This window comes from Struthio camelus, chromosome Z (genome assembly GCF_040807025.1).
Source record: "Struthio camelus isolate bStrCam1 chromosome Z, bStrCam1.hap1, whole genome shotgun sequence".
In the NCBI taxonomy this organism is placed as follows: Eukaryota; Metazoa; Chordata; class Aves; order Struthioniformes; family Struthionidae; genus Struthio; species Struthio camelus.
Genome location: NC_090982.1, coordinates 51,481,047 through 51,501,569, shown reverse-complemented (window position 1 = coordinate 51,501,569; position 20,523 = coordinate 51,481,047).

The window sequence follows — 20,523 nt, the reverse complement described above, 5'->3', positions numbered from 1 at the left end:
TTTGTCTTGGGAGCTGCCAATTCATTTTGGACGGGAATTAAGAATAAAGGAGGGGAGAATGTCTTTGTAAATGAGATAGGAAATTCTGACATGCTTGCATTATTGTGCTTTTTAGAGGACTTTGAGTTTTCTTGAAAGTTGTATACTAGAGCTGAAAATTTCTTGCCTTGGGAAACTCACAAATATCCAATGTTTGCTTTTATTTTGCAATAGGAAAAAAAAATTGATTGGTTTTGGTGTATAAAGGATGTTCTGAAACTTCTTATGTAGAAAAAATTGAGATGAGCATTTTTTCAATTAAAATTAAATCTAATGGATTTAGGAACTCTTATCATTGCATGTTGATTTATTGAAACAACTCCAAATGCTTTATTTTGGAATACTTTAACATTAAACTGAGTTTTCGTGTTACATGTAATGCTCACAGCCTTTCTTCTGAGCATGATTCTGAGACACATGTCACAGAATGCATCTATACAAGTAATTTTCCCTGATGAACCTTGCAATCTGAACAGCAAAAAAAAAAAAAAATCTATATTGCATTTTTAGAAATCAAGGCTTCCAGGGAATCTTTATCCAAGCCACAATTGTTATGGGGCACTCCAATAGGCAAATGAAATTTAATTTACCATCTACATCTTTTGTTATACATAATTACACAGATTGGTAAAAGGAAAAGAGGTGGAGAGGTCAAGCAGCAGAAAAAATCACGTTCTTTAAATGTTTGGCATGGATTCCTTCATTTAATGATACAGTCACAATTAAACTATGTATGGGTTTTGGGGTAGAGAGTTCATAAACAAATCATTCTGTTTGAGCTGTTTGGACAGAACTGAGACTTTTTGAGATGTACATGGGAGGAGGAATCACAATGAAAAACGAGAAAAAAAATATTCCTCTGAAAATTAACTTAAAAACAATCTTTAAAGAGTTTTCAGTTAGTTGACAGAGTAGGTGAGGGGGTGTTAGAAACATGTTTGTCGCACAAGAATATGTGTTTAGAAGCCTTCACACATAGTCCTATATGACTTCTTGGAGATCGGGTGGTTGATTTATTTCACTTAAGGAAACTCGTGATTTTATTGAATTTATTTTAAAAAAAGTCAAATAAACTTGTTTTAAAGTGTTCTTTATCCAGAGAGATCCTGAGATAATTTGAATAATCCCATGATTATTTTTTTGCTTGAATAGTGTCTTCTCACTGAGAAAGAAAGCATTTACAAATTGGTAATGGAATCTTTCACCATGGAATCAGGGCATAAAAGGAGAAAATAATATTCTTCTTATCCAACTGAAACTCTCTCATTGTTCAAACGTTCTGATTAGGATCAAGTAATCGAGTAAATTATAATTATTTCTTCAGGGCCTGATCCTTCAAGTCTTCCCAGCAATAACAGCTAGAGTTGACAGTTATAGGACTGAATCAAAAAATATCAATAGCTTTTATTGTTAAGTATACTTCATTGGAAGTACAGACTAGATTGCTTGTTTTTAAATATCCTTTAATGCCTACAACACTGAAAAAATAAACCCAAGATCCTAACATTTTCCAGAGGTACTTAGCCTCCATCTCAATTGCTGCACTGACATTTTCAAATTGGAAACTTCATTTAAATCATAGACTATGACTTGGAAAGAAATATGTATTTCATCTGCAGCTTCTTAGATAGCAGTATGTACTTCATCTTCAACTTCTTGGTTCTGTGTGATAGGTGAAAGCAGCACAACTGAAAAATAGAATTTGGTTTTGGTGGTAAATGAAGTAAATGGACATTTTGCACTGCTTTAAGTGAGCCACCAGCTCATTAAATCAAAAGGCAAACATCTTTCTCAAGTTAATATGATGCATTGTGGAGAGATCATGTTATTAAGACTTATCTACAACAGGCACTAATTAAGTAGTCTTCATGATTTATGATGAGTATCATTCACTGTCTCCGAATTCCTAATTACTCTGTGGAATTAGTTGTGAAAGTTACCAAGGCATGAGGTAATTTGGAGAATGATAAGCACAGGAGGTTAGTTGTAGCTGGTAATATCTGAGCCCTCTGCTTCTCACAGCAAGGCTGACCTTGCTGCATATTTCACTGAGGTAGCATTCCCACAAAGTCAGCGAAGCCAAAGGTTGAAATATTAGGTCAAAAATACTGCAATTTGGAATGAAAGCCTAGAACTACTGAAATCATTAAGAAGCCGTTGGCTTCACTGGAGCAAGGATTTTTTAGCCTGTCTAACTATAATATTCTATTCCTTTTCTCTATTAACATTACATGTCTTTTCTCTAATACACTACATTCTACATTTTTTCTATTATCACCCCCTTCTCTGTTATCCTATGCCCTGCCTAAGAGTTTCGCTGTTCACCTGATCTCTTTTGGAAATAGCTGGATAATACAAAATGGCTAGGTCTGTTGGAAGGTTCTGAAAAACATATTGAGATGAGTTTGTATTTATTTATCTTGGTAAGTTATTACCTGGCATGAGCACAAAGCGTTAAGCCCTCCATGGCTCGCTGCAGAGAAAGAGGCACTGAGCACACTGACTGCACACATGCATTATGACAAGCCTATAGAAGATCATGAACATATAGCAAACATCTTTTAACACATAAAGATTACCTTAGAAACTATTGCAGAGAAAGAACACTGCAGAAATCATTATGCCTTTCCATTTCATAAGAGGGTTCCTTAAAATCACATACCTCAGACTTCCCTTCCAATATGGATTTTAAAAGAGAAGTAGAAAAAAATATTTTAAAATATCATCACCGTTGGCTTATAACATATATGAACATCACATGTCTTACAACTTCAAGTGCCGATTAACTAGGACCTCCTAGGACCAGCAGCAGGTACTTTTGACGTGCTATTTCCATATTTCATCACATTAGAGCACTTGTGGATTGCAAAATAATCAGATTTAAGAGCTGTCACTGGTCGAAAGTGATGAATGCCCTTTTGCCCTACAGAACCCCTGTAGTTTGGAAAGAAATTTCCATGTGCATGGTTGTGGTATAGAGAAGAAACTGCTTTAGGGGGGCAGATGAATTTTGTTTTTAATGAAGGCTGTCAAAACCCTGTGCAGCCCCCTAGCTCAGCAAAATTTATGTGTAAATTAAGTACATTGAGCATTTTAAACAGGATGATTTTCCCTTTTATGGTAAATTAATATTGCTTTCTTAAAATCAGAGCTCTAGATATGGAAAGTGTGTGTTCTGACTTGGTGTTAGAAACTTAATGTTTCCTCATTATGAAATTATGCTTATGAAGGAAAATCCAATGTTACCCAATCTGTAAATATTTATAGTTACTGCATTAATCCATGAATTGTAGCCAGATATTCACCAGCTATGGCTACCTATAATAATGTCCATGAGTACTTGCTAAATTGTACACCTTGCTTTTTCATTGTAGCCAAACTCCTGTTTTTATAGTTAAAGTGTTCATTCGATTTCTAGCCTTACTTGCATGATGGTATAAGGGAAAATCTGGAAGTTGTGAGCTTCTGACAAAGTAAGTTTTACTTGATCAGGTGCTTACGGATACATTTTTCAGAATAGCTCCTGGGCGATATGAGCACAGATCCTGTAATTTATTCACAAAAACTGTTAACTTCCCTCCTATGCACTGCTTTGAATGTTCCCCTTAGTCCTCCAGCTGGCAAAAGCAAAGCTGGTACAGTGTTTTAATCCAGTAAAGAGGGAGAAAATCAGACACTTATTCATGAAACAGCCAAGCAAGGCAGGCTGGATAAGCAGAAAGAGTAGAGCAAAGCCAAGAATCAGGCAGGCAGAACAGAGCCAGGGTAGCACAGGTAGGCAGTGGTCCCACTGTGGTACTTACCATTTCAGGAAAAACTCACAGTAGAGCAGCTCCTGCTAGGAGTCCATAAATTCACTTTTCTTCTTTAATCTAGCAAAAACAAAAAGAGGCAGTTCTAAAACCCATTAGTAAGCAGATCAAAAATTTTTTTAATATACCCTAAGAATATGGTAAAGCATGAATCCAGGCTTCGTCAGGTGGTGGTGATGTCAGGTGTGGTGTCTAACCAGAGCCGAGCACTCTTTCAACCTATTTTAATTGTCATGCTAATTAGTAGAAGCTGATAAATCTTCAAGAGAAATGAATTAAAACGTGTACTGAGATCACTTCTGAACTTGGCAGACTACATTGAGACGCACATCCAATACAGAAAATTAGCCAGGGCTATAAGCCAGAGCTCTAGCAGTTCAAGTCAGACGATGCTCTGCTGAGAATGTTTCCAACACTGCATCATTTGCAACGTGTTTGAAAAGAGACAGCTGGCCTCAAAACAAATACAGAAACTGCAATTCATTGTTCAGCAAGGGCCAGATGCTCCCCTCTGCTTGGGAGCGCAGACGTGGCTGGGCAGAGAGAAGCAGGAGCATGGGTAGGATCTCTTCTGTGCCTGAGCCAGTGCCAGCGCGTCAGTGTGAAGATCTCACCAAGGAGTCACGGGTGAGGGAGAGCTGGTCCCCCAGCGCCATGAACTGAGGTGCAGCTGTTCCAGCCTCACCTAGATTTCATCTATATCGTACTGATGCAGTGCCCACCAGCTCCTGAGCCAGTTAGGTTTAAGCTAAAATACCGCAGCTTTTAGTTCAGTGACCCTAACGCTGAATTCCACGCCTAGACCTTGTCTGGTGCCTTTCCCTTGGGAATTAGGATCTGCTGTTTTGCTGTAGCAGCGGATACCAGGCTTTCTGAGCTGGGCTGTAGCTCGTCCATAATGTCCTCTGCTCGCTTGCCCTCCTCCTCAGCCCAAACGACACAGGCTATGGTCACTTTAGACTGTAGCTCAGTTCTTTGAACAGCAATGTTGGAAGAAAGTGAGGTGCATTGGATTAACAGAGGACTCTCTCCATCACAGCGACATCTTTCATAAAGTAATTGCGAGTTACTAATCCTTTAAAACAGCCCCAATCCTGATCCACACTCTCCTGCTGCTTCCTGTCACTCTTACTGACAGCCTGAGGCTTACCAGGATTTTGGACTGAACCAAGTCCTTTCTGCCCATTCTCCACCATTCAAATGCGTTACACCAGAAACAGGCTTTCCAGATGGGCCTGATTTGGGCATACGCATGATTAATAAGCTCCAGCTATTCTGTTTCATGAGTGGTCGGTATATGTTACAGCAGAATATATTACAAGCAGGTAACCAAACCTGGCCATGCTAGATGGAAATCTTTCAGAGTTTTTTTTTTTCCAGCAAATTGCCAGGTACCCACTAGGATTTAGCAGGAGTGTTTCTGTGTTACAGCCACACCTCTGCTCAACAACACCTCCAAAGAGGAGGGGTAACTTCAATATGGACTCTGCCATCAGGCGTTCATCTCACCACGTAGCTGCAAACGCCTTAGCTGAGGTGTGGTGGTGGCTGATATTCTCCAGCGAAGTAGTAAGCCCCTGACCAGGGCATTTGTTCCCGTGGAAGGGCGGCTCCAATAGGGCAGCTCACTTACTTCCGCACTGGTCAAGTGCATGCAGTTCTGCGCATCTCACAGCGGCTTTCTTCTCTCAGTTAACAAGAGTGACAATAGTATATGAAATGCCTTTTTATGAATAAAAATATCTTACTGAGCAATTGTATATCATGAGACTTGGAAATACGTCCGAGGATATATTTCAAAGTGAAAGGTAAATAGAAATTGCCCTCCTGCCAGAACAGAGCATTCATAGGAAAGTAAATACACACTGAAAAATAAATACTTCTTAAGGAAAATGGTACTGTTTTTAGTAGAGCTGGTAGCATTTTACCTCTTCATTGAGACATTTCCAAGATGCTGTTTTTAATGTGAGGAATAAACTGAAGCAAAATGTTTCAAACTAAATGAAGCAGACTTTTTGTACAACAAGCTGCTAAAACAATGGGTTTGCGTGGCCAGAACTGAAGAAGTTTTCTGAATTTTTTGGTTTTGGAATGAATATATCAGCTATTGAAACAAAAAATGACTCATGTAAGTCTTGTTACCATTGTAAAACAGCATATACATGATGGCTACCAGGCAATCCAGTCTTGTTGCTTCCTTTGTATCTTGCCATGATGTTTTTAAAACAAAGCACTGTAAAATGTGATTTCTGTGGAAATTTTTAAGATTTTGGCTTCCCACTCTAGTTTTCTTCAAGCCTTTGTGCAGATGTGTAGCTTGGTTTCCTAGTGAATTTTGAACTACTGGAGGATTTCCAGAGAAGCTGATGTTTGTCTATAAAGTAGGAATAGCTTGATTAGCCATCTGTTCCCTGCTCAGAGGTAGTTTTTTATCTTTTCTGAGGGATTATTGCATTTTCTGTTCTCTATGCCATAGAGAACAGTATTCATTTGCTGCATAACCTCCTAACCCTTACAAAATGCAGCTTTATATTAATATATTTTTCAATCAGATATTCTGCTTTACAAACGCTTGAATAATCATTTCACTTAAAAATCTTAGAAGTAATTGAAACATATTTGCATGGTTTCGCATTGAGCGAGAAGAAAGACACATCGTATGCGAGTATACAAAATTCAAGACTATCAGCAAAAGTTAGTAATACAAATATGGCAGGAGAAGGAAAATCAGTAACTTGATTGATTACATGTGGTACAGTAAATTCTGCTGACATCACACAGTTCTGAAAATATATAACCGTATGCTGTTCTGTTCTGCATTTTCATAAGCTGCTGCAAATATACCAAACGTTACTAATTTAAGCATGCAATTGCCGCACTGAAAGCCTGCCTTAGGTGGAGTATTTGTGGAAAATATCATCCAAAAAGGTTCAGCTGTTACTCAGGATAAGAGTAAGGAAAAAAGACTTTGTTTTACTGGTGTGGAAAAAAGGCTGGCGACTTTTCCTTTGAACGAGCTGGCATGCTCAAAATTAAAAGTGCAGAGCTTGAAATTTGGCAGGGCCTGTGTGAGAAAGCTATGCCTTCTGCTCCCTCCAGAACCGTGCACTGATGCTTGGCTAACTTACGAGGCCTCCTCTGCGTGCGGTGGTGGCTCATTTGGCCTGGGTCTGAGATGAGGGAGCCTTCTCTCTCGTGGTGTCAGTGAATCCCTTGTAAGAACCACACAGAGTTAAAAAAATATGTTGAAGAACCGCCTGGTTCAAACTAATAACTGGACCAGAGTTAAGGACAGACTATGACAAAAGACATGGTCTTTTATCATTATCTAAAGATAAGGCATCTGGACTTTTGGACTGACTGGACAAGGAGACTGGTAATTATTGCCAAGGGGAAAATAGAATCAATTAAAGGTTAATGATAGAGACTGGGAAAAGAAGCAGAGCGATAGGAGACAGTGGACACTGAGGTTAGGAGATAATTCAGGGAGGGCAGTTGGAGGTGGAAGCCAGTGATAACAAAGACAGTTATGTCAAACAGTCAGCTGGATAACAAAATATGGGGAGAAGTTGCTCAGATGTGAGGGAAGAGAATTGAATCTGCTCTGCAGGATGACTGAAGAAAAAGGGGGCGGAATTAGGGAGAACTAAGGGCTGAAAAAAGCTTTCTAGGCAAGGTAACCCAAGTGACATATCTAAGGAGTTGTTATTGAGGGTAGCCAAGGGTGAGGAGACAGTGGCAGAAGACAGACGGGAGTGGGAGCAAAGATTACTGAAAGAGAGATGCAGAGAGAGTTGAAATGAGCAGAATGATAGATAGAAAAGACTACGCCTACACGACCATGTTCCCCTCCACTGTCTGGAACTGAACCCCAAATTCCTGATTGAAAAGAATTGGATATAAGAGGTAAACTTATCATACAGTGTTAATTCATCCCTCCTTCTGCACATATCATATGACAGTCATTAGAACATAATTAGACACTGCTTCATTTGTTGTGCAGATCAGACAAATTAGGTCATGGAGGTGGCTGTTCTCTCTAGTCCCGTTTTGGTCATTGGGGGATTTGAAATGTGCATGAAGAAGGAAGTGCAAGTGAGGAAAAGAGTGGCTCCCAGCAAAAGCAGTTGATATTTTACTGATAATTGCCTTTAGTACCTTCATTCATTTCCTGCTCTTCCAAAGAGCTATTATACAAAGCTGGGCACATCACTTGAATCAAATATAGCACGCATGATCACTAATGCAGTGTTTTCATTTTCTGGGAGCCGCTCCTAGGTATCTGAATTGCAAAAATGCAGTGTACACCTCCAGCTTTAAAAGCACGATGATAGTTCTTCATGAGGAAAACAAAATCCTCCCCCACACCCTTTTGGGCACTCAGAGGAGGGCAGACTGACAGTAATCCATGCCTCTGTTCCTCATGCATAAGAAACCTTTTCATTTCACAGAATGTTACAGGTATCACATATTTTCACATTTGTACAGGTTAGGGCACAGGAGGGATGATGAGTGCCACTGACAAGTTCATGAGCAAGCCAAGAATTCTGTCTTCAGAGTTCACTGCAGTGTAAGGAAAACTATATCACACATTTGCCAGCGAGAATAAAACAAAACACTGACAAACAGCTTATCCTCCCAGAGCCCCAGAGAAGAAATGGGCCCTATGAGGAAAAATAATACTTAGTCAGGTAACTGTGCCATAATGTAAATACACAGGGGAATTGATCCTAATTTCCTTGTGCAATTTTAATTCTGGCAATTCCTAACTTTGCAATCACTTTTCAATCTTAATAGCATTTTTGGAAGGTAGTTATATCTATTATTTTGCCAAGACTACTACACTTTTCAAAAATCCTATTTATATAAGATGCAGTTGCTTGAAAATATTTCTTAAGTACCTAGCAAATGGAGTATGCTGTGTAAAAAGAATAAATTGTAATTATTTCTCTCTAGTTTCCCCCTAGCTTCCATTCTATTTTTTTATATTCCGACAGATAGAAATCAACAAGAGAACAAGATAAGTTATTTAGAAAAATTTGAATATTTATCAAAACTTGCTGCATTTCTTTATGAGTTCAGTGAGCCTAAATGTTAATGGAATTCTTCCTTTCAAATTACATCCACAAAGCAAACATTAGATAAGACTTTGTTATCAAGGGCAAAATGTGATTGAATTGCTGTTTTTACATTTACTAATCTAGAATGACGTTGTAGGTCAATGAAAAAAGTATTTAAGATGTTTCTGTTTTTTAGATAAAGTACCACTTCATTCAGAGCACAACTTTCCTTGCATACATTTGGATACATAATCTTCTTCCACCTAAAAATTTGAATTCATTCTGCTATGTTATCACAGTGGTTTTATAAAAGAGGAAAGTTTGTATCAAGTGATTTTATATTTCAGATAATCGATAGGAAATAAGAATTATATAGTAGCTTAAGGCTGATCCTACCTGAGATTACTCTGAATGGTGAAGTATAGTTTCACGTGTCCCTTCGAGCGTCATAGTCGGTCCCATCCTGAGAAACAACTGGAGGTTCCTTTAGTGATGAACAGAGCAGGACTATCTATTTCCCAGAGCTGAGTTGTAATATAACATGATGGCATCCAACAGCTTCTTACGTGGTCTCATGATCTTGAGAACTACCTGAATTCAGATTCATTAGTCTTTAAACTGTATTCAGTAACTTGGATGGATGTTGTGTTTTTGCTGATTCTTGAGATTTGTTTCAAGCGTGATGCAGCTGATAGTGACTGTGGTTGGCAAATATGAATTTGGATTGCCATGGTGGCATATCTGTACATGTTCTGGCATGTAAATGTGTGGAACTGTTTGCCATCTTGCCTGTAATTTGAAAATATTATATTATTTTGAAGTTTCCCTTGGTGCTATTTTTATCATTACCTGGGTGTGTGGATGTGTACACAGCTCTTCAACCATATGCGAAAAACTCAGTACAAGAAGACTGCTGGTTAGAGTGTTGTGTATCAGAAATATAACTTAAAAAAATTAAGATTAATTTCCATTTCAGAATAAATTTAACTATTAGACTGACTGTTCTCCTGTGCTATTTGGGTTATAAAATCTCGGAAATCAAAATTGGGTAGCCATATTTGAGCATTTGTTATTTAATCTGTATTTGCCTCAAACAGAAGTTGTATGTTTATGTTTTGGAATCAAAACGTGACTGTGGTTGTAGTATATATAAGTTAGGGGAGGCACAGGTGAACAATTAAAATAGGTAGGTAGGATAGGTGAGCAAGTAGATAGATGAGCAAGTAAAATGTGCTTGACTGAGCTTTTGTGTGGGCCAGCATACTGGGTACTGTGACTGTGAGTCAGAGCTCATTGCCTTGTATCCTTATGTCTGTCAGTACCTGAATTAGTAAACTGAAGCAGGTGCTGCTATGTGTAAATGTCCTTCAGGCATCCTTCATCCCTCTCTTGAACTTTGCTTGCAACTGCCTGCTTACAACTAGCATCTCTGTTGAGAAAGTAGATATCTAGCTGTGAAAAGGATACCAGCCCTGACAAACTGTGAGTTTATACCAGAGCCTAATATGCTGTATCTTACTGTAGTGATGTTGTTTTTCTAAAACTTGTGCTTCCAAAAATGATGTAAGCATGCAAAAGTGTTATCATCATCATCATGCTTCAGAAAGTGTCTGATAAACTGACAATGTAAGATGTACCTTCAGATTTATAGGAGAGGTAGTAACTGGGCTTTTGTATACTCTGCAAGTATACAAAATCAGCTCACCTGTAATCGAGGGTGGCCTCTCTCAGAGCAAACTTTGACTTGTGCCTTTTCAAACTCTGTCACTGTCTTTGTATGTGAGGATTTTAAGATACTTCTCTGGAGAATCCCGTTCAGGTGTGCCCTTGAAGCAGCAGTCCCGTGTACGCCCAAGAGCCTGGGATGACTCCTTTTGCGAGCTTGTGAAGGGCATCATGGAGCGGAGCCACTCGCTTTGGTTACAGGCTGCTACCTCCACGTTCACCCTGGTCCCATGCGTGGGCCGTTGGGGACAGGAGTAAAAGGAGACGAGCTAGCCCTTCCTCACAGGTTGGTGTGGTGGGGAGACCTCAGGTGCCTGGTCGCTGTGAAATGGAGGACTTTGCAGCAGCATTTGGTTTCTAGTGCTAGGCCACTAGACCATGTTGCTTGCCTCTACTCCAGGATTCATGTCCTGTTTACTGTAGCATATTACCCAAATCCAGGCAAGTGTGTAAAATGTCTGTCTGATTACATGGCTTTTCATAATCTATAACAATGCGTTCATTGATTAGCTTGATTCGCTCCACCACACACATGGCTTTCCGTCAGCCTTAATTAGTACAATCTTAGTGAATAGTCACAAAACCAAGGATGGAACTGGAGTGTGCTAATAAATTATTCAGACTAACACACAATAGCCTATACCCAGCCTGGGTATAATGCTGCTGACTTCAGTGGCACTATGCCAGGAATGAGCTGGACCCACCAGTTTGCAGAATCTGACAGGATTTTTTTTGCCTTGCACACTGCTCTGATGTTTCCAATGGTGAATATGTAATGTAATTATAGGACACTCACTCGTCGTGGGTTGTCTCCCATGTGTGCATTCTTTGCTAATTAGCAGTTTGTCTGATTGTCTGATCAGAAAAAAATATTCTTTCAATTTAATCAAAACATTGCATGAATAATGCCGGTTTAAGACAGGATATGTTCTAGTAATTGGAAATCAAAATTGTTGATACTTCAAATTATAAATGTTTCTTTTAAATCCAACTTTGCTTCACCAGATATAGAATATATCGAAGATAAGGTTTTTAGATTGCTATTTTTTCTAAATCGGGGGGAAAAATATCTCCTAGTACAAGCCACAGTGCATTCAAAATTAGCTCCATGTGCTCATGCAAATGTGCAGATTCAGGAGGTGGTGACAGCCTCTGTTGTGGAATACCAAATGGACTGCCTAATTTTAAAACACAGATCTATACCATACCCTTGGACTTCTGATGGTCTGAAAATTTGTTTCAGAAACTGTAGTAATTGCAATCCTATTAGAGGGTCATGGGACATGATGGCTGTATTTATCCTGTTCTTTCAGGCTGTTCAAAAAGTTCTCCAGAGAGGGGGTTTCAGACGATAGCATCCTTTCTTCACTGCTGGATGTTCGAGTGTCCCTGGGCTGCCTCTGTTGCATCTCTAGTGCACTGTGCGTGAGGCATGGCACTCCTCAGCTGCCTCCAGTCTGTTTTACCTTTCCTTTCCTGCATAAGAGATCCTGCTTGGCTCTGTTACCTTCATATGCATAGAAACTAAAGAGAAAAAAGCCTTTCTGGTGATAGTATTGCGAAGAACCCCTGAGGTACTTGTGCCAAGCTGGCTGAATGTCCTAAAAGATTTGAGATACAAAGCCGTGATTCCCAGATCAAGTATAAAAAGATGGGGTCTGGTTAAGCTATTTCCAGTTTGGTTGCTTGTGTAAATATTAGCCAGTAAAATGCACAATGGACAGTTTTCTGGCCTGGAGGCTAGCTGGCACACCGTGGCTTGCATCCGTAAGCCTTCCAAAACAGGGTGGTCACATCCAAGTTGCATACTGGGATCATTCCTTCATCCAGACTAATTCCTGAGTTATTCCTGGGTGAGGGCTCGTTGGCATGGGCCAGTATCATGCCAGGAACCACTCCAAAAATTCTACAGTAAGAGTGACTGTGGGAAAATGCCCAAATCCTGCCCTGGCTTTGTTTGCTTTACTAGCATAGAGCTAGTCCCAGCTGGCACTGTACCTAGGCAGAGGGAATTAATATTAACTCAAACAGTCACTACATTATGGCAGTTACAGACTGTGAGTAAAAGAGAGAAATATTTTATAATTATTTTAGGAGTTTTAGCTTAATTTCGCTGGTGGGGAGACCCCAGCCTCACTTCAGATAAACCCCCCAGACTTCACTTCAGATAAAAAATTGGCGAGTCTCAAGCACAGAAAGAGTACAGAGGGTTGAAAGATGAGTTCCCTGCTCAGTCCAACTGTTTCAATGTCCTAGTCAGTATCCTCATCAGTAAATAGCTCTTTTAGTATACTCTGAGAGTGGAGAAAAATCATGTTTATGTAAGTGGACCGTGAAAAAGGAAAATGCGAGACTGAATCTGTGAAAGTATTTAAATTATCAAAAGCTATTATGCATTAAAAACACCATCACATCACAAAAAATCCTTTGTACATTCAGATACATAAAGGGAGTGAGTGAAGTGAATGTTTTCTTTGTTTGGCCTTGTCTCAAAGAGTTTATAAAATGGAATGATTAGTCCAAATACGAACCTAATGGGAAGTGTTACTCTGCACACTCCTACTGCGCTTATGTTGCATGGTGGAGTCATACAAGCAATTATGGTAACCCCTTAATGCTCAGGCTAAAACGCTATTCAGACTCAGTGTCAAACTCAGAGAAAAAGCATAGTTTACGCATGTTGTGTACTTCACTGCATTAAAAAGAAATCCTAAGCAAAGCTAAAACAGAGACACCTGCAGAGACGCAGCTGGGGTCTACACCTGCTGTTTGAAACCTTATCTTTAAAATATGATTTCTTTTCAGAATATAAAGATAAACATATCCTATTTTACCTGCCAAGGTTAATTATGGAACACTAACGTTTGTCATAATTAAGTCTACATTGTGATTAAACACAACAGACTGTCTTAAAGATCTGATATAGAATACATAGCTGTACATTCCTACAGATGTGTAATCTATCCATGAAATTCATGGAGAATGGTAGTTCAGGGAGACAAACTATTCAAGATCGCATCTCATAAGCTCCCAAGACATCGGGTTAAATGCTGACAAGTGTGCTGCTCAGTGCTGAAAAGCAAAAGGGTTAAAAATTTTTTTTTGAATTTGATGAGAGCTAAGAGCCTGCATTGCCTTTAAATTCTTGCTTTTAGTGACTTAAATAACATTTATGTTTCTTAAATGTGTAGGAGCCTCATTCTATCTCGAAAATGGAATTTAGGCTTCTAAAAGCCATCTGAAAATGTTACCGTTAAGGCTAAAAGCTTAGATACTGGATCTGCAAGCAACTACGTGCTTAACCTACTGTGTTATGAACCAGTCTCAGAGGAGACGGCTCCAAGCCAGAAGCCCAGTAATTGTTGTGCAGTGGCAATAGCATGGCAAGGTGGATGGAACATGCAAAATACCCAAAAGTGCAGCATGGTGTTAGGTGGAGTTTCACAGGTTTTAGATTAGAGCTCAATAAATGAAAAAAGGATGCCCAAATCTGGCTGCAAAGGGTCTATTCTTCTCATGAATACGCTTAAACTTACAGTATCCTAACTGTTAGATTTGAACTAGAGTTTTGGAGCTGTGTCCTTTACTGTGATTTTCGGGAGCAGGGTGTGTGTGCATTTCTGTGTACATGTGTGAGTGAATGAACACATGCGTCTATATGTAGAGAGAGGCGATATACATATAGAGGACTTTTGCATCTCTGGAGTTCTGGGCTGCTATGTTAGCCTGTATTATGCAGCATTCATTACAGCAGATCACTTTACCTTACAGCAGCAAGATCGTTTGTATTATATTAAGTACCTTAAGAGTCTGCAAGTGGACTTACAAAGTTGAATTATGTGGCTTGTGTTTTCATTGAAATGTAAGAACAGAAAGGAAAACTGCAGCAAAACAATGCTATGTGTAAATTTATGCTTTGTTTTTGTTTCAGCGATTCTTTATTATTTAAGTATTCTATACTAATGCTGAAGGAGAAATTCTAACTTCTGGCAAACTCCTGCTAGCCAGATTTTGCACAGAGAAATTCCCTCAGCTGTCAGCTGCAGTCTAGCACAAAAGCTGCTCCATGGCTGCAACTGCGCTGCAGGAGAGCAGTGTCTTTCACAGCAGCGATGCTTCCCTCCTCATGAGAGAGCAGACTGGAGAAGGCTGTGAGATGAATTCCTCGTCCCATCACTTAGTTCCCATCATGTGAGAATGCAGAAGAGTCTCTTCAGGGCAAGAAGGGATTGGATATAGAGATGGACAAGCTTTGCTCTCGTGCCTGTTGAACATTATGCTAGTCATACTAGCTGGGGCAAAATATGCCTTTCAGAATTTAGGAAACAAAAATTTTTCTACACATCCATATTTCTGATGCCTGATGCAACAGGGAAGAAAATAATATTTCAGAAGAATAATTTAATATTGTAGAGCTAAGAATGCTGTGCTTTGACCTCTTCAGAGATCTCAGTGACTACATTTTCTTCTAAGACCCAGTCAGATCCCCAGTGAATGGGCCAAAATTTAAGTGCCTGCTGGCTTCACAAAATTGAGGATGAAATCTGATGTTCGCAGCTTTGCATACTATATACTTGTATCTGCAATTAAAATAGTCTTGTTATTGACCAAGCCATATGACATGCGATACAGAGCCTAAGAAGGTAGACGTTGTGCATAGCCCAAATCTGTCACAGAAATAAATGAGAAGAAAGCTTTGCTTGAGCTCAGTCACTGTATATTCTGCTGGATCTGGGTGGTAAGCTGACAGGCGCAATCATTTTCACAGATCACTGATGAAATGCTTTGCAAGACATATGATATGTGAAGTGACACGCAGGTTTCAGCACAACTGAAATAATAAATAAAATGGATTTAGCAGCATGGTTGTCTGAGACATGCAATTAGCCAGAAAATGTCCCTCTTTCTGAAGTATAAACTGCAGCTCAAATGAAAGTCACAGGCTTGATGCAAATAACTGAAAGCTGTTTTCTGCTCTGTTGTGTGTAGTGACTGAGACCCGTGTTGTCCTTCAGGGACAGAAATCTATGACTCCATGATGACAAATAGGAAAAAAAATCAATTCTCATTAATGGAAACAGTGAAAACGTGTATTTTTACAATAAACCTAGAAATACATAATTCAGTAGCATGACAGTATATAGATTTCATCAGTGCACTAACTGATGTTTTTAGTACATTTTTGCTTTTAGCAAGGTTTTTAAAGTCTTTTTTTGTTATTGCTTTTGTTCCTTATCTAATTACCAAGGAAAGCATGAAATAATGTATTTTTGCTAATTCGGAAAAAAAAATGCTAACTGCCTGTTGGAAAGTTAACTACATACTGGAAGCTAGACATGCTAGGTTGTACATACTAGTTGTACATACTGCATACTAGATGAGTTTTTGCCAGAAAATGTCTCTTTTCTACTGTACATCAGTGACACTTTGCTATCATTGACTTAAGAGCTTCCTTCTTGCCGTGACCTGGATGTTCTGTGTACCAATGTTTGTCCTGAATCACTAGCCTGGGTGAAGTACCTGGAAGGTGCATCTACTCGAGGAAACAGCAACTAGCAGAGCCTACCTGGGAGGACAGCGCAAGCAGAGCTTTCTGTACCTGTTAGTTTCCAGCTATCAGGGACACAGGGACTTTTTGAGTGGGAGGTTGCTGGTGGGTCCCATTTTTAATTTTAATTTCTCTGAATCTGTGCAATCTCACTTTGAAAACCCATTATGCTTTTGGCCCTGCGGCATCGTGTGCGTGTGTCAGTTGTGGTAGTGGCTGGAAAATATATTTCTCTTTATGTTCAGCCACAGTACGCCTAATAGGTTAGCTGGAATAAGAATGAGTCTAATAGGTTAGTGGGAATAAGAATCAAATGAAACCTGCTGATTCCGGATAATTTCACTAGTTCCCCCTTGTTCATGCATTACAAGAAGGATTACAAGAGGGATGTGATCCCTCTCCCCCCTGCTTCCCGCTCTTCGTGATGTTTTAGACCCCTAGTGCATACCCCACATACCCCAGTCATCTGTTTTCCAAGCAGAACAGTTGAACTCTATTTGGTCTCTTTTTCTATGGAAAGTAATCCGTATGTGATTATTCTGATTACTCTTCTTTTCTAGTGTGCCATAGATTTCAGAGTGGCATAATAGCAGATAATGTATTATGTTCTCTGTTCTCCCTGGCAGTTCCTAATTCCACTGGTCTTTTTGACCAGCGATAAGTGCTGTGCTGATATTTTCAGAGAACTCTCTGTGGTGAGTTTCAGATATCTTTTCTGAGTGACAAGAGCTAATACAGAGCCATCATTGTATCTTTTCACCACATGCATTACCTCATAAAATGCACACAAAATCTGTTTTCTACATGGCAACCAGTGTGCATGATTAATCCATTATCCCATCGGATAGTTGTATTCTCAGCAAAAAGGTCATAGATTCAACCAAGCAATATTTGCTTTCATTTTCTTGTTATGCCCTCACCAGAAAAAGAGTGCTGAACAAGAACTAGTGCCTTAGGAAAGTATTTAAATTAATGTGCTGCTTTCTGGCTTTGGAGGTAGCACATCCAATTTACAAATGCATGTATTGAACGAAAGATAATTATGAAATTAGGAGGTACCAAAACTTAGCAGGAAATAGAAGGTATTGCTAACATATAATGAGTAAAACATTAGCCATTGAAGCTTCTGTATCACACAACACGTAGCAGAAATAAAAGGTGAGTTAAAGAATGGTGCATTATCTGAGCAGCTAAAAAGAGCCTATGGACATGAAGCAGACTGTCACTGAAAATTCACTTATTGACGCTGAGAAAAGGTACACAAACAAAATTTGATGGAAAATAGAACACGAAAGAGAAGGTAGGGATCATGTAGCAAGCATTTGTATGGTACTATATGATTGTAATTAGATAAACATTTCTGTTGCCTCCAAATTAATTGGTACAATTCTATAAACTGTAGAATGAGAGCAAAAATGACGTTCACTGGCCTGTCCCCCACTGGGCCAAAGATTGGGATTTCTTTAAACAAGTGAGCGTTGTAATCTATGGTGGGAAACAGTTTTTAAACAAAATGAAATTTCTGAAAAAGAATACTCTGGAGGGGTTAAGGTTATTTACAGAGTCCCAGTTCAGCAAACCATTCCAACTAAAAGCAGGATGAGAGTAGGAACGTGGATTTTGAAGGTGTCTTATCTCTTCAAACTTTTGTTGTGAAACAAGTTTAAAACAAAAGTCAATTTACATCTTTTAAAAGGGAGTTTTGCAAGTGTTAAGTGATACTCATATTTTGGTAATAGCAACATGTTTCAGGTTGAATGAAAATCAGTTTTGGAAAGGAGAAAAGTTCATTGAGATGAAAAATATGTTTCCATTTGACACAAAGAAAACATTATGATTTGGCTGCTGAAAAATGCATTATTCAATAGCTCTGGTTGCAAGATGAACAGCTAACCAAAAATTAATAATTTGTTTAAAAAAATAGAGGTATGTTAATTTAATGAAGAGAAGAGGAGACTCATGCAATTTGTTCGTAATTCTCGCTATCTTGGTTTGTAAGATCAAACTTTACAGTTCTAGGACTCTTCTTGTCAGCAAATACTGCTATGAAATGCTGTATATGAGCTTCCTAAAATACAAAAAAGACTGAGCTCAATCTTCAAGTTTATCTCCTTCTCTGTGTATTCTCTGTATATTCTTTTTGTTTTTGCTATCACATCATCATTAAATACCACAGGCCAGAATACAAAAATTACTTTCAGCACCCACTTCTCATTTCAAATGAATCCAAGTCAAAATCTGGCACTCTGTGTATAAACCCCACTGAATATATACTGAATAACTAATAACATATTTTGTTGTTAGTGTTGTTAGTGCATCATTTGTTTTTTGTCAATTCTGCATGTCGTAATTTTCCTCCCTGACATTAGGAATTTATTTCATTTTTATTTGCTATATCCTTATGTGCTTTTTGTCAGCAGATTCTCTAGCAACTCATTTCAAAAATATTAATGCAGTTGAATGTAGTTGACACAATGCATATACATGTATATTTATATATATTCATCAACAATCTTGCCGACTGCACCCTTCCAGAAATTTTAGTATTAGTCTCTTTAAGCTAACATAACATATGTTAATTTTCTTATTTTCTCCAGATTCTCTAAGGATTTCAAAGCAACCCTGATTTCAGCAAAAACCTCTCCTACTAGGAGTAACTCCTACCACTTGACGCAAGCTGTACAGCTGTCATAAATTGTCCATTGTGCCCCAGATCCCTCTGCACATAATTCTGAAATCAGATAAATGCATCTGTAGCTTGGACATTTTAAAAATCTGTTTTCTCTGCTCTGACTTTTTTTCCTTTTAGAAAAAAGGACAGCCGACTGGCATTTTTCAATCTCCCTCTGGTTAACAAAAACTTTAGAGTCTAAATTCTTGTTTTTTTCCTACTGTTTTTGTAAACAGGTTGATAACCAGATCCTGTTGTTCTATGTTCATTGTTCATGAAACAGGTCTTTCAGAGATCAGTGTTTCACTGATCAGTGAAACAGTGAAGCATCAGTGTCTCTGAGCTCAAACTGGGTCCACTTCCATGCTTCAGGCTTTGAATACCACTCTTTTGGCTTTCTCTTGAGACCTGAGTGTCTCATCCTGTCCTCTGTAGAGCTTTTGTGGAGCTTCACAAGGAAACGTTTTGTAATCCAATGTTTCTTTCATGGAGAAAAAGAAATAAGGAAAGGTTTGTAGGAAGAGGTAGTTCCTTTTGTAAACCCCCTGATACAGTTGGAAAGAAAAGCTTTCAAGAACACAAAGAAGTTTTTTAGATCTGAAAGAGGACCACCGAGCTTACTGAGTTTGGGCTAGAGGGCAAAACAGAAGCATCAGATTTAGAGCTGATTTATGTAGAATTAAGTAATCCACTCTCAGATTTATGGGAAAAAAATTGTTTTCTCAGTTGTTCTTAGTTTATCTGCCAGACTTTCATAGTAGTCTCTGAAGACCTTATTTACCCAAACTAATGGAAAAAATTGTTCCACCCTCCTTTATTTCCTTTTTGTTCCTAGTGCTGAACCATATCTGGAGCAAAGGTGTCTTGCTATCAAGTATCAGTGACAGCAGTAGGTAAGGCCACACAGAAAGTGCATAAACCTGGATGTCTGCAGCATTGTTAACACGGGAGATGGAGGGTGGTGTCGTGAGTTTAAGACTGAAATGTAATGCAGGATTTGGCATGGAGAAGGCAATTAAAACTAAAAGTTTTGAGCATATGCTCTAGGCGTCTCTGTCAGGAAACTTTTCAGACAGCTTTTGGTAGCGGTCAGTGCAGTATGATTTTTCATTGTCTTACATGTTGCTAATGACAGTCAGGATGTTGCTAATTTCTACCTTCCTACTAACAGTTAATTATTCTTTGCACCTGAGTGATTTTTTGACAGGAGAACAGTAGTAAGATTGAGAAGTAAGTACTGGGAAAGGGAAAGAAGTAAAGAAATTAGAAATTACAAGTAGGAAGCAGAGCAAATTCAAACTGAAATAGTCTGAAATGACTATGGAATCGGGGTATTCAGTACACAGAAGTTGTAAGCATGTATTAACAGCCATGTGCAAACTTCTCACATTGAGCTGCTTCCTCATGGAGCAGCGATTTCGGAAGTCCAAGGCTGTGAGAGCTGAGAAGTTAATGAGGAGCTATAGCTATCACTATTGGCTTAGTGTGTGTGAGAGATGGAGGTAACTGCAGGATGAGCAAGTCGAAACAGGGAAAGCACAGAAGCAAGGCTGCTGAGCCAAAAAGTTAGCAACAGTTTAAAGCAAGCAGAGGATGATGAGAAAGGTGCTGACATGAGGTATCAAAGCCCTGAGAGGAGAAGCAAACCAGAAGAAGGTGACCGCACAG